This window comes from Alligator mississippiensis, chromosome 5, assembly GCF_030867095.1.
Source record: "Alligator mississippiensis isolate rAllMis1 chromosome 5, rAllMis1, whole genome shotgun sequence".
NCBI lineage: Eukaryota > Metazoa > Chordata > Crocodylia > Alligatoridae > Alligator > Alligator mississippiensis.
This window is the reverse complement of record NC_081828.1, coordinates 31,960,557-31,975,000: the sequence shown is the minus strand read 5'-3', so window position 1 is coordinate 31,975,000 and position 14,444 is coordinate 31,960,557. Positions and strand designations below refer to the sequence as shown.

The window sequence follows — 14,444 nt, the reverse complement described above, 5'->3', positions numbered from 1 at the left end:
AGCTTCCGCGAGGATGTATTGCACCGTTAATTACTGTCCTTTTTCTACAGGCTTCTAATGTGAGGAAAAACACGCAATGACAAGTGTGGAAAAGAGCAAGCACTAAATTACTGTCAGAAAAATAAACGGAGCAGCGCGCGGCTGCACAGTGATTTACGGGGGCAATTAGCCACCACCCCACCGAGCTGCTGAGGCCAGCACTGCTGCCGGCAGAAGTGGCAGGCGGGGAGGGAGGGCAGCCGCGCCTCTGCCTTGCCTCAACTTCCACCAAGCGCGGGGGAGCGGCCCGGCCCGGCCCGGCCCGGCCCCTCCACCCGGGCCTTCTGGGCGCTGCAGGCTCCAGGGTGGATTCTCCGTCCCCCCGTGTGCCTGCTCTCATCACATCTTGCGGTGATGGGGGGGTCCTCAGTGCAGCCTTCAGGAGCTCTCGTGATCCTGAGCAATGTGGAGTAGCTGCAGATCTGCTTGTTTATCACCGAGCCCGGCTGGCTCGCAGGTGCGGTGGGTGATGGAGGAGGCTGGAAAATAAAGGTTAAATGAAAAATACTGGTGGAGAGGGCAGCTTTGGAAGTATGTTTTTAAACAAAGCAAGCCCTAGGTGCCAGCCTGGCACGGCCATGCTGAGGGGTGGGTTGGTGAGGGGGGGTTGACACTGCAGAGGTGCAGCTGGTACCCCCCCCCAGGGCACTGATGCCTCCCACCCACCACCAAGGGCAGTGGGGTGCAGACACAGGACAAACAGACGGTCTTTGGAGTGAACGCAAAGAGGTTCTGGGCCTGTCGCTGACCACTGTCAGGAGTTGGTGAGCTGGAAGGAAATCTGTCCCTTGTGCTATTGTTTGCATAGGGTGGAGCAGGGGAAGCTTCATGATGGTGAGTAACAACACATGGACCCCGAGGTGCACCTGTCCAATCTGTCTCGCTCTGGGGTGCTGCAGATCTCTGGTGGTCTGGGCAGAAAATGGAGCAACCTCAGAGTAACTCAGCCTAGACTCCAACGCAAGGATTGTCCAAGCTCAGGGTTCAAGATGCAGAAGGAAAAACCAAGAGGCTGATTTTCATCATTGTTGACCGGTAGGGCCACCTCTTGTAGAAAATGTCCTAGTGCTGGGATAGAAGAAGAGTCCTTCCCATTAGCTCCTGGGGAGCCCTTGCTTTTATGTTTAGAGACCACAGCAGCATTACCCCTCTGCTACCCATGTCCCTAGGCCAGGGGTGGGCAGAGGGCCACTTACTGAGGCATCCAGGGCAGATAAATATTAATTTTCTAAAATTTTTAGGGGCCCCATGGGCTGGATAGAGTGGCTTGGCAGGCCACATCTAGTATGCGAGCTGCATTTTGCCCACCCCTGCCCTAGGCACTTCAAGTGTGTCATGTTTTTTTTTGATGGGAGAGGCAGGTCTCCTGCTTTGTGCCACTCTTTAGATCTGTCTTGTCTTTTGTGCACAGTGTATGTCTGTAGAGAGAGAGACTGTGTATGCAGACATTATATTTTATTTAAAATTCTAGTATTTAATGTTGGTCATGTGAAACTTGTGTGATTTCCCCTCAGTAGAAGGCAATAGTTCCCATGAAGAGCAGTTGTATCTGATATCATTACATCGACTTTCTGTGTACACATTTTCCAGCAAACTGGCCAACATGGTGCCTGGCTCCTCAAAGTAGTTGGCACTTCTATTATGAGAGACAGCCAGTGCTAGCTCATTACAACAGCTGGTGCCAGCCAGCTCTTCAAAGGAGTGACTGCCAGCAGCAAGAGGAGAGAGCCAGGGGCTGCGCATCAAATAACCCAGCAGCAGACCTCTTGTCACAGTGGAAGGACAAAAGAAGAAGCAGAGCATCTCCCTCTTCCTAACACTGCACCAAGTATGGAAGGAGGAAACATGGTTCATTGGAAAAGATACAAAAATGGGAATGAGGATACCAGGCTTGTAGTACTCATTTTGCCATTGACTCACATTGGCAAGTCATTTTAAACCCTGGCCCTTAGTTCCCCATCTGTAAAATGAGTACAATGGTACTTACCTGCTTTTGTAATGTGGTATTGTTTAAAAGATCTGACCCTGACTTCTCTTCCCCCAGGTCCTTAAGACTGCTCAGGCAGGGGCAGGAACATATGTACTGCAAACCCAAGATGGCCCTGGAATTTGTGCTTTCTTCAAAACAGGTATTCTGTACTACACAGGCTTTCATGTCACTCTTTCACCCCAGTGTACAGGTATCTTCCAGAAGTGGTGGGAGTGATGTGACTAACATCTTCCACAGCTAGTTCTTTTGCTGTTTCTCCCTTTCCCACTACAATAGGAAAACCATCAAATGTTTTAAAAATAAATATTTATCTCTACCTTTCCTATCTGCTGTGCTATTAATTTGCATTACCCAAATGACTTTGGGTGGAAAGCTTTAGTTTGAGGTGGGATTTAGATGCGATGGGGATTCATCCCAGAGTCTCAGGTTGGCTTGCGAGAGCTGTCTCTCTTATGCAGACATGCTTTTTCTTTGTGATGGACAGCTCAGCTGTGCCCAAGAAACAAAGTTGTCAACCACAGTCCTGGTCCTAGTTGTCAACCACAGTCCTTTTTAGGTACCTGAGCCCAAACCACTGAATGTCTTGAAGATACAGGCAACAATCTTAATTGTGGCTTCAGTACTTCTGAAGAAAAGCTAATGTAGAGTGTGGAGGGGCAGGTTTGACATGCTCACAGTGCTTAAATGAGGAGGGAGCTGACTAGTTAAGTAAATTTGTATAAAACTAGCATTTGCTTCATAACAGATACAATAACTTTAAAACCATTTTCATTTCTATGCTATATCTTATGCCTGTTGTCCCCACAACCAATGAATATTTGTGTTTATGGATGTACAACTTTTATTATGCAGTGGGAAGCTCTGCCTCTCTCTAACCTCTTAGATATTTGGACAAACCACTAAGAGCCTACAACAATTGTTAACTAAGAACTTAGGGTTGGATCCAGTAAAGAACCTAGGCAACTTGCTCCAGAATGGAATTCAGAGCCTAGAGTTAGGCACCTGGGCCCCTATATGCTGTGCGAGAGGGTTGGACACCTCAAAATAAGATTGAATATATAGGGAACATGCTGAGCAGGTAGCCAACTAATGGGAAATGCTGAAGATGGGGGTCTGTCTATAATCCACTGCTCTTTGGGGCTTTTATCTTGTGGCTTCAAGAAAACATCTTCATCTAAGTATCATATATAGCCCAGAATCCTCTCTAGAAGATGCATATAAATACCTTTCCTTTTAAAGAACTGAGCTGAGTTTGCTCTTCTTTTCAAAGATGGCCTGCAGGTGTTATGAGTGCCCCCTTTTTGTGATAGCCTAATGGTCACAAATTCACTCATGAATTGGGAGATTTAAGGCCAGTTCAGCCTGAGGGGATGGAAACCCATGTCTCCTGCCCGCCAGGGGAGTGGGCACCTGGCTAAAAGCTCTCACCTGGGAGGGGCAGTCTTAGCTTCCAGTCCCGCTCCTACCTCTCTTTCTGTGTTTTATCCAATAAACATTAAAAGGAAAGTACATAAGCAGTCTTGTTGGGGGGAGGGAAGCCAGGAGTTGTTCCTCCCAGGTTAAGTGTCTTCATCACTAGACACTCATTATGCTTCTTCATCTTATACTCTCTCTGGTTCAATGAATCTTGAATTTTATTCTGCATAGTGCTTCCCCACCAAGATTGTCTGGTACTAGGAGGGCAGGTCTGAATTCTAGCCCTTTCAGGAAGAGAAAGTAATTTAATTCAGGTCTTCTACTTCCTGATGGAGTGTTTTGACCACTTAGAAAAGGTTGAGGGGGGGATATCAAGAAAATAGTAGGCAGACCTCATTTTGTAAGGAGTCTGGTTCCATATGTGCACTGAGAATGCCTATTAGATTGAGATTTGGGGACTTTAGGTGGAGAAATGCCTAATGTCCGGGTCTCAGCTGGGCATAGGTACTTGGTTGTTTAGCTCTGTCAAGACTTGGACAGTTTTTGGACATGTGCAGTGTGACAGGGTTGTCTCCAGGGGTGGCTGTGAGGCCTCTGGAGTCTCTTCAGCCCTCACTCTCTGCGGGCAATCATCCCTTCAGTCTCCCGCTATACCTTGATGTATTTTGCCTTCATAATGAGAGAGGCTGCCCCAGGGCTTCCCAAATTGCTCTCTTTCTCTAATGACCACTAGGTGTCTGTGATCACTGCCTTGTGGGCTAATTGCATGGCTCCATTGCATGACACCTGTGAGGTTTGGGGTGTGGTGTAGGGCTGGCCCTACACCACACCCCAAACCTCACAGGTGTCATTGCTCACTGGTATTACCTTCCACTTAATCCCTCCTCTGAGCTCCTGGACCCTTGCCGGTGTGACACTCTCATATCCTCAATAGGCCCCTAGACCTTCACTGGTCCCACACACTCAGTTCCTCGGTCTGAGCTCTGGACCCCTCCCTGGGTCCCTAGGAATCTCCTTCCCAAACCTCAGGCTGATTCTTGCTGCACTCTCTGTGCTGGCATTCTAGGACTGCAACCAGCCTGCTCAGTAGATATTTCCTAAGATGTTACTGCTGGCTCCCCTCAGGTCTGAGTTTAAGGGGGGCCTTTCTTCATCCCTGGCCACACCTGCAGGCTGCCTCCTCACTAGCCTACCTGCTCGTTAAAGTGTCAGGAACACCAAGCCTCCTGCCACATAGAGGGGAAACTCTGTGCACCTACGGGACTTAAGTGAGGCATCTGTGGAGTTTGGGCATATCTAGGGTTAAGCGGCAGCTGAGTGAGGATGTTCACTTACAATTTTGAACTTTCAGGCCTTTACATTTTGCTAAAGTTCTTTTCTGAATCTAGCCCATGGTCCCTGATCCTCCAAACAGCTGTGTGCAAGTGCACCTTAGGCTGACATGGAACACGCACTGGCTTCCATGGATTTTGCATCTTGCATCAAGGGTGGGGGCATGCAAGGATATCATTGCAAGAACAGAACCTTAATCCTTACAGCAAGCAGCAGAAATCTATGCTTTTAGTGAGAGCTAGTGTAGCTCAGCCTCCACTTGTACCCCATCACTCACCTAGGGAGGCCCTACTCGAAGGAGTAATTTTTACTCCTGAAAGTAGTTCCACTCAATTGAAAGGATTACCTGGATGAGTAAAAGTTGAAGAATTGAATGGCATAAATATATACATACACATATAATGTGTGTTTTGCATTTCCATATTATATACACTGCTAATTATCTACCTATTATTTCAGGTGCAGCTCTGGTTTTGAGATTAAGGTTTATAATCTTTGTAATGAACACACAAAGAGTTATATGTCCATGCTTGAAATAAGGGCTATTCGCTCATTCTGAATTCAGTAATTTATTATTACTACTCAAATTAGTTGTCATGCCCTGTGTAATAACAGTTAATGCTTTTCCCCCCACTGTTTTCAATTCAGCAGTAAGTGAGCAGCAATGTTTTACATCTAACAGAATGACCTTTTATTTATTTAACTATTTTTGGAAAGAGAGAGAAAATATTTTAGAGACATATTCATTACAGACTATTTAGGGAATTATTGATTTATCAATATGTGAGTACTTTGCTTGGTGCAGCCTTTTAGTCCGATACAATCTAGCTGTTGCTGTATGAATCTTGGTAGTTGGCGAGTCTAAAAGGTGCTTTCTAAGGAGAATTGGGTAATGTAAGGTCAGGCTTTTTAAACCTTTATACACCTAGAGCCTTGCTGTGGGGAAAACTGCTCTAATTTTATGTGCCAACATTTTCCTTTTTATTTATGCTTCTGTTTATTCAGATACTTTCTGTATCTGTCAACCCCCCCCCCACCAGTTAAAATCCCACCAAGTGAAATATTCCAATAGATTTCATAGAATGCACAAGCGAGTTACGCAGGAAGAAGTTATTTTTGGTATAAAGCTGTTTTGCTTCATTCTCCAATTTAACAATGTGTTTTTATTTATAAGAAAAGATTTAAAGTGGTTCAGATTGTTTGGATCTTTGGTTCTTATGTAAAAGGCACAATGAAACAAAAGAATCTTTCTCTCCCCAAATTCTCTGTCAACAGTAACTTAAATTGATTACCTTGCTGAGGGGAAGAATGGGAAAAATATTTAAAACAACTTTAAAGCTTCATTTAAAAAAAGTGAAGAGTGGTAGATGGAGAATATACTCTGTAGTACTCTCATATCGCAGCTGGACTGGCAATAGCTAAGGTTTATTTATTAATTTATTTATTTATTTTCTGCACAGAGGGGAGGAAAATATATAGGTCCATGAATCAATCTAGATAATGGGGAAGGCTGAATGTAATAAATAATACAGTAACAACCCTAAACTAATGAGCTGTTGCTAAGGTACATTTCACAGGCTCATCCTCTATATAAAAAGTCACTAATAATCCCTTGGTGTAATCAGATGATAAAGCTTTGCCATAAGGCAACACCTGTGCAATTAAAGCTGCAGATTCTTTTGCACGTTTCATTAATTTCAGGATTTTGTAAAGGCACAATGACTACACTAATAATCTAGTCTACTTGACTCCATGTCTACTGGAAACAGGGTGTCTAATTAGGTAAAGGTAATTAATTAGAGATAAATGGAGCTAATCAGACTCGGTTAACACTAATTCTCTGAATTAAGACATTTTGGGACACCTACTATTCCATTGGCTTCTGATATTTCCCAACAAACATTGAATTGGAGGGTAGTAGGTAAGCACGACATTTATTTTCTTGAAAACTATATGCTATTGCCCAGCCCTGCAAACATTGACTTGCATGAATAACTTGACCAGAAACAGTTGGATTATGCTTGCATAAATCATCTTTTTTCATGGGAATGGGCCTGTAGGATTAGCCCCCTTCTTAGGTTTGGGCTGTAGGGCTGGATTTGGTGCCTACTGAAGTCAACGAGAAGTTTTCTCTGGATTCAGTGGATATTTGCCTGTGCACTTAGAGTTTACTTTCAGAATCCTATTAGGCAACATGAATCTATGGAAATGAAGATGTTGGGAAATTATATAAATTATATGTATTTGAAGTCGTTATCTTCCAGAACACACTGGTATTTCACAGGGCTTCTTTTATTGAAGGTTTTTGTTCTTAAAGTTACAGAAGTGAGGAAATCCATGAGTAAATATTAAGGCTAAATGTTTCAATCCTGAATGCCTGAAGTTAATATCTGATATGAGTTGGCAGAGTTTTATACATACTGAGCACTTGGATCTGCCACTAACTGCTACCACTGCAACAGCCACTGACTATGGGCCTTTCCTAATCTTAAGTAAGTTAAATCCTATTTATACATCAATAGCCCCATTGAGTTCAATGGCCTGCTTTTTAAAAAAATTATAAGACTACTCATTTGGGTGAAGTGAGTAGTGTTGCCCCAAAAACACAACACTGCCAAGCACTGAAAAATGCATTCCCATGCAATTCCTGTGTTTTACAGGCTTTGTAATTTCACAATTTTTGCTACTTTTTGTATAATGGCACTTTTATGCCATTAGCATTTTTGATCATTCCTGTGTAATAATGAAATTGGTAGAATGATCCATGATTTGAATTTGTACACAGCAAATATAACAATTGCAATTAGTGTTTGTGGAACAAAGCCCATGGAAAGCATGGACTTTATGCTTTTTATAACGTGGTACTTTTTGCCTCTGCCTACTATTTTTGAGCTACCAAATGGGATTATCTTTTGATTATCTACTGATAGTTGGTAAAGTTTGATTCTAAAACACAAGCAACCTCAGCTCTTTGAGCCACATGAATACAACAGGGTGATGGAAGCTCTATTTTTTCCTACTTCCCACAAAGCTTGAATTTTTCAGTCTTGTATTGCAAAAGTGCCTAAACAGATTTGTGAAATATTGGAAGTAAGTAACAAGAAGTGCTCATGGGATAAGACCTTGTAGGCTGAATTTCAGCCTGGAGCAAGTTTCTAACAGGTAAATTACACTTGTCTAAAGAGGGGAGTTATAATGGAAACCCTGATCATTTAAACTGTCAGGCACCATTTGGATTGACCCTTAAAAATGTTAGATAATAGAGACTATTAGAGGTAGGAAAGGCCTGCCTACTAGCTGAGCCAGAAAATGCCTGCTTGGTTATTTTTATTCCTACCGTAGCAACGTAGGCCTTCAGAACAGTTCTGTTCACACTGAAGGGTTTCCACTGACTTCTGTCAAGGCAGGATTGTCTCCACATTTGCAACTAGCCCTTCCCTTTTCAAAGATGTTGCCTTATTCTACATCAGGGGTTGGCAACCTATGGCCCATAGGCTGGATCTGGCCTGCAGAGCTATTTGACCTGGCTTGTGGACATGGGGCTTCAGCAGCATTTGGCAGTATGAGGGCTTTGAAAGCAGTTGCTTTCCCCTGCCATCACATGGAAAACATCAGCTGTGACTGCTTTCCCCTTTCTGCTGCTGGGAAAAGTGATGGCAGTGGCTGGGTCCTAGCTTGACCCTGACCCTTAAAGGGTTGCTGACCTCCGTTCCACACAGTGAAGAATCCCAAATGCAGCAGATGGGCAAACCTCACTAAACTCTGGGAATGGAAAGAAGTGAAGTGTGATCTGTAATGTTTAACAGTGTAACACATCAAGAGAATCTCTGCAGATCATGGAAATGATACTTTGTGTGACTAAATCATTAAACACTGTAAACAGTAATGGCTAATGCTGTAAGCCAGGTACCATCAGCAAACTTGGACTCTGAGAATGTTCTGAAAGAATGGGTAAGAGGCCTGTGAATTTCTTAAAGCAGAAGGACAATTATCTCAGAGCAGGTAACTCCTTAAAGACTATGGGCAATGGGCAGTTTGTGGTTCCCTCTTTTCCTTTAAAGGTCATCTCTTTTTTTATATCTATTCATCAAAATGTGAGGCACTTGTACATGTGACAGGGGTTTAGTCCTCAGGGTTTTATTCTATGCTTCCTAAATTGAAACAGTAGATTTTTAATTGAAACTCACCATTTCAATTTTTCTGTCATGTTATGGCAAGGGGCCCAATCCTTTTTAATATTTTTTTTTTGTTAGAGTCAGAGCCTGCCTGTGGCCAGGGGCCAAGCTGCCAGTGGGCTGAGTGGCCCTGGAGCTGTGGGGGCCCCTGGTCCTTCCCTCCACAGCAGCAGTGCCCCCTGGGGCCATCCAGGCAGGCTGCTAGTGGGCCAGCTGCTGCCCTAGCTCAGAGGCAGCACCTGGCCTGATCCAACTGTTCCCCAAGCCTGCCTGGGGAGTAGCACCTGGCAGGCTTACAGTGGGCAGGCTCAGGGAAGAGTTGGATCAGGCCAGGTGCTGCCTGCAAGATGGGGCAGCACCCAGCTCACTAGCAGTCTGCCTGGGCAGCCCCAGGGGATGCCGCCACCATGGAGGGAAGGACTGGGGTTCCTCGCAACTCAGGGGCTGCTCGTCCACAGGCAGCTCACCCCGACAGGCAGCTCATCCGCAGGCAGCATGGGACAGCAACAGGACGGTGGCTGGGTGTGCTGGTGGCTGGAGAAGGCAGTGGGGATGGTGTATGGGGAGCTGGAAGCCCAGGCAGGCTTGAGGAAGCATTGGATCAGGTGCCTCCGAGCTGGGGCAGCACCTGGCCAGCTAGCAGCCTGCCCAGGCTTCTAGTGTCCTGTGCATCATCTCCACTACATTCTCTCAGTGCCAGCAAACACAGCTGCCCTCCTACCACCTTCCTGCATTGCCCCAGGGGCAAGCCAGCCCATTCCTGGGTGGCCCCAGGCATCCTCCCGGCTGCAGGAGCCTGCTGAAGGCAGAAGTGGCAAGGGGCCTGATCCTTTTTTTCTTCAGAGCCTTGCTTGCCTTCCTCTCCCATGGCTAGGGGGCAAGGTGACATGCATCATTGCAATTTTCATCGAGATGTAGTTTAGTTTGTAATGATACAAACTCATTCTAAATCCACCAAACTCTTGCATGTGTACAAGGTGATGCCATTAAGCCAAACAAAATGACATTTTCATCATGGGTACGTGGTAATGGCATTGCATGTATAAGCACCCCCTGTTATGCAGTCTGGGTGACATGGGCCTAAACATGGTTTGCAGTCTTCGCACAAATGCTTGCATCAGGACATCACCTTATCTCATGTAGAGACAGATTGAGTACTTCAGCTAAATCAGGCCTAATAGTCCTTGGTGGTTATTACCTATATAGAATCAGTGATGTGCATAGGATTCTATGCACAAGTGAGAAGACAAGGCTTCTGCATTGGAAACCTCACTATCTATAACTAGGGTGACCATATGTCCCAGTTTGGTCAGGACAGCCCCAGATTTCATAGGCTGCCCCGGCCAGTTGGTGAAAATAAAATCAAAAGTCCCAGAATCATAGCGGTGGAGGTTGGGGAGAGGTGGAGCGGCACGGTGTGCTGGGCAGGTACAACAGTGGAGCAATGTGGGCAGACTGGAGCAGTGCCCAGCCCCAAAGCCATCCCTTGTGGGGGGGAGGGCATGAATTGGGGTGACCACCCCAGGTCCTGCTCTTTGGGGGGCCCCACATTCAGTGCTGTACAGGCCCCACTGGCTGCTTTGCACTGTGCTGCCAGCTCTGTGCTCCAGCCACTTGCCTCCTCACTCCTCTCCCAGGCTCCATGCTCCAGCCGTTCACCACCTACCAACCCCCACAGAGGCCCTGCACAGCCTGATATGCCCCGGGCCCCACACACCCCTAGGGTTGGCTCTGCCTGACACAGCCCATCCCGTCTCCAGCCACTGCTCAGGGGGAGGCAGGTTGGGCATGTGTGGGTGGGGTGGTGCCTGCTCTAGCAATGCCTGCCTGGCACACCATGCCATTCCACCTCCTTGTTGGACTGCATCCTGTACCCTGCCCATTCGCCTCTGCCTCCAGCAGTGCTGCTGACTTGCAGTGGAGGGAGAGGGGGAGTGGGGCAGTGTCCTGGATCCCCTTAAACATAATATGGTCACCATAGATGGAGGAAGAAATAATGATTTTGTGGGGGTTGAGTGTGTACATGCAAGTGAATGCACACATGCACCCCCCCCCCCCAGCAAGTAAGTCTGTCATGGGGAAGGGGGATGGGGCAGGGGGGTCAGATCAAGGCCCCTGCATTGAGGGAGGGAGGGAGTGGAGCAGAGATGGGGGTAGGGGCTGGGGTGAATGGGGCCTCAGGGCCAGGGTGGGTTGTAGGAGGCTCAGAGCCTGGGTGGCTTGTTCAGGGGCACAGGGGGGCTCCCACTGCTGCCAGCACCTACAGGGCAGGCACAGAGGGCATGTTCCCCCATGATCTGTGTGGGGGGCAGAGGTGGCTGCTGCTGAGAGCTGTGTTCCATACCCCACTGCTGGTGTCCTGGCAGCCACGTGATGCCACATGCCTCCTGTGTGCTGGCTAAGCCACCTGCCTGGCAGTGAGAGGCATGTGGTGTTGTGCAGCTGCCACACTGGCAGGCGGGTGTGGAGTGCAACCCACAGCAGCAGCTGCCTCTGCCCAGCACACAACACAGATTGTATCCCGTGTGCCTGTCTGCCTTGGGGGTGCGGGCAGTGGCAGGAACCCCACCTCCCCTGTGCCCCTGGATGAGCTGCCTGGGCAGCAAGCGTCCCACAACCCACTCCAGGGCCCCATTTATCTCCCCCTCATGGGGGCCTCGATCTGCTCCCCCACACTCCTTCTGTCCCCCTCACCCCTTCCTGTGCACACATTTACCTGTTCAGCTGGCCACATTGCCGGGCCAGGCTGAGTTCCTGGCCACCTGCAGGCTTTGGCTGCTTGTCTCTGTCTGTGTGCACCCCTACCCCCTGCTGTAGCTGCCCCCAGTCCACACCTGGGGCTTGCATTTGGGGGGCTAAGCCCCCTTAGCCTCAGCTTTCCACCGCCTATGATGTTCCCCCATCTATAACAGACTGATAGCATCAAGGGCAGTAGCAATAGAAGAAAGAGTGAAAGAAGAAGACCATAGAAAATCAGAGAGAGGATGGTCTGCCTACAGAGGTCAGAACATTTAATTTTTCTGTTTCAAATTTATTTTGATTAGTTCTATTTTGGTTTGTATTCAATATTTGCAACACACTAGAATGGAGACCAGTGATGTAAAGCTGCTGAGAAGGGGAGACTTTTGAGAAGGATTTTGAGGGAGAAGGGCACTTCAATAGTTCATTGTTGCTTTATGTAGGGGAAGGGCAGAGCCTCTGTCTTATACTGCAGTGGTGCTGCCTTTGTTTCCCCACTTAAGTGAATTACCAATGGCCAGATAGTTGTGTAACAGGGCGCTTAGAGTGCCTGTTACTTTAAGAGAAGGAAAGGCTGCTGAGAGAGCTCAGGCAGCAATCAGGGGAGTGACCTGACCAGTAAGGGGAGGGGCTGAGGGGTGTGTGTGTGTGTGTGTGTGTGTGTGTGTGTGTGTAAGCCCAGATCCTGGCAGTCTGGCACTAGAGGCTGATGTGAGAGGAGCTTCTGATCAGACTACAGAGAGTCTCTTATGGACACCAAAAATGCCTGTGTGTAATAGAGCCTTAGGGCTGTGGTAACACTGGCAGTTCAGGGTGGGACTAAGGGGGTTGTGTGGGGGTACATTTCCCGCTAATCAGGAAGCAAAGTCTAGGACTATATAATGGGGGAGCACTGTTATGGGGAGATAGGATCATTTCCAGCTGAGGGGGGTCTGGGTGATGCAGCTCCAGTGGATCCAGGATGGCATAATCCCAGTGCTGGAGTGGAAAGGCTGGGCCTTTTGAAGATGCAGTTGCCTTCATTAGGTCACTTTGGGACTTATGGGGTCAGGGGAATGGAGAAGAACCTGTTTTGGAGTGTGGTGGGCAAACCCTTTACCTATCTTTATGTACCCTGTGAGGGGGGTGATCCATCCTTGCCTATCAGGATGAATTATTGCTAGGGATTTACTTAATTTGTAATTCCATGGATTTTATGAAAACCATAAAATTGGGCATTATTCCCCAAATCCATGCCTCCCCACCACTAAAAATAAAATGCTGGCTCCCCAGTGAGAGCCAGCAGCCACATGGCTGCTGTGGTCCAGCCTCGCAGCCCATGGTGGTGCGGGGAAGAATGGGGGGCAGAGGGGAGAGCCATTGATGTGAAAGGGAGCATCCAAGATGGCAGCTGCCCCTGACCCTCGCTGCTGATTGGCTGAGAGGGCTGCCCATTTTGTGGCCTTGCTTCTCTCTCCCAATCAATGGATGGTCCTTTCAGCCAATCTACAGTGAGGGGTGGAGCCACCTTGACTAATGAGTGGCAAAGAGCAGGCTTGCTGCAAAAAGACTGCAAAACTGGCTCAGTGCACCCTGAGTGGCCCACAAAAATCCCCTTCATTTGCTGTGACTTAAGTAGATATGAAACCCTCTTTCAGTCTCCTCTTCTCTAGACTAAATAAGCCCAGTTCCCTCAGACTTTCCTTAGAAGTCATGTCTCCCAGCCCTCTCACCATTTTTGTCGCCTTCTCCTGGGCTCTTTCCAATTTGTCCACATCCTTTCTGTAGTGGGGGGCACAAAACTGAACACACTACTCCAGATGTGGCCTCACCAGTGCTGAATAGAGGGAAATAATCACTTACCTTGACTCCCAGCAACACGCCTACCAATGCAGCCCAGTATGCCATTAACTTTTTTGGCAGCAAGGGCACACTACTGGCTCATATTCAGCTAATTGTCCGCTGTAACCTCTAGGTCCTTTTCTGCAGAGGTGCTGCCCAGCCACTCAGCCCCCAGCCTGTACCAGGGCATGGGATTGTTCCATCCTAAGTGCAGGACTTTGCCCTTGTCCTTGTTGAACCTCATGAGATTTCTTTTGGCCCAATCCTCTAATTTGTCAAGGTCACTCTGAATCCTAGCCCTACCCTCCAGTGTATCTACTACTCCCCCCAGCTTGGTGTCATCTGCAAACTTGCTGAGGGTGCACTCTATACCATCTTCTGTGGTGGTATCTCCATCCTTGGAAGTTTTTAATACTTGGCTAGACAAAGCTTCGCCTGGAATTATCTGTTTGGGTATGGTCCTGCATTGAGCAGGGGGTTGGATTAGATGATCTCCTGTGGTCTTTTCCAACCCTAATCTTCTATGATTCTATCCCTAATTATTGCTCTCAGGCTTTAATGTCTATGTTACATGCTATAAGGAGCCCTCTTTCCAATGCTCCTCTATTCAAATTAAATCATCGTTTAATATGAAACATCAAATAAATGTTTAAAGTAGCTGATTGAAAAGGGCAGAACATTCCTCATGTATTTCTCTCTTCCTACATTTTTCATTCCATCCCTTGCTCTTGGCCTTTGATTGCTGTTTACCAGTGATATCAAAGCAGGTTTCCCCCACAGCTCTGGACTACAATGCAGTCCATAATCTAGCATCTTGACAGCCACTAGAGTTTTGAAACTAGCCTCAGTGTTTGTGCCAAGAATTGAACTGCTGTTGTTAATAGCAGCAGTATGTTCTCCAGCCTCTCCTGCATTATGTGAGGAACCAGCAG

At 47.2% G+C, this 14,444-nt stretch overlaps 1 long non-coding RNA gene across 1 annotated transcript in view; it reads left to right on the top strand.

Annotated features, from left to right (window-relative positions):
• LOC132250762 (uncharacterized) overlaps positions 1-14,444 on the top strand; it is a 64,081-nt gene that overhangs the window by 9,018 nt on the left and 40,619 nt on the right. The window contains exons 4-5 of the long non-coding RNA XR_009462372.1: positions 51-496; positions 2,084-2,168. This is a non-coding gene — a long non-coding RNA (uncharacterized LOC132250762). The remainder of the gene's footprint in view (positions 1-50; positions 497-2,083; positions 2,169-14,444) is intronic.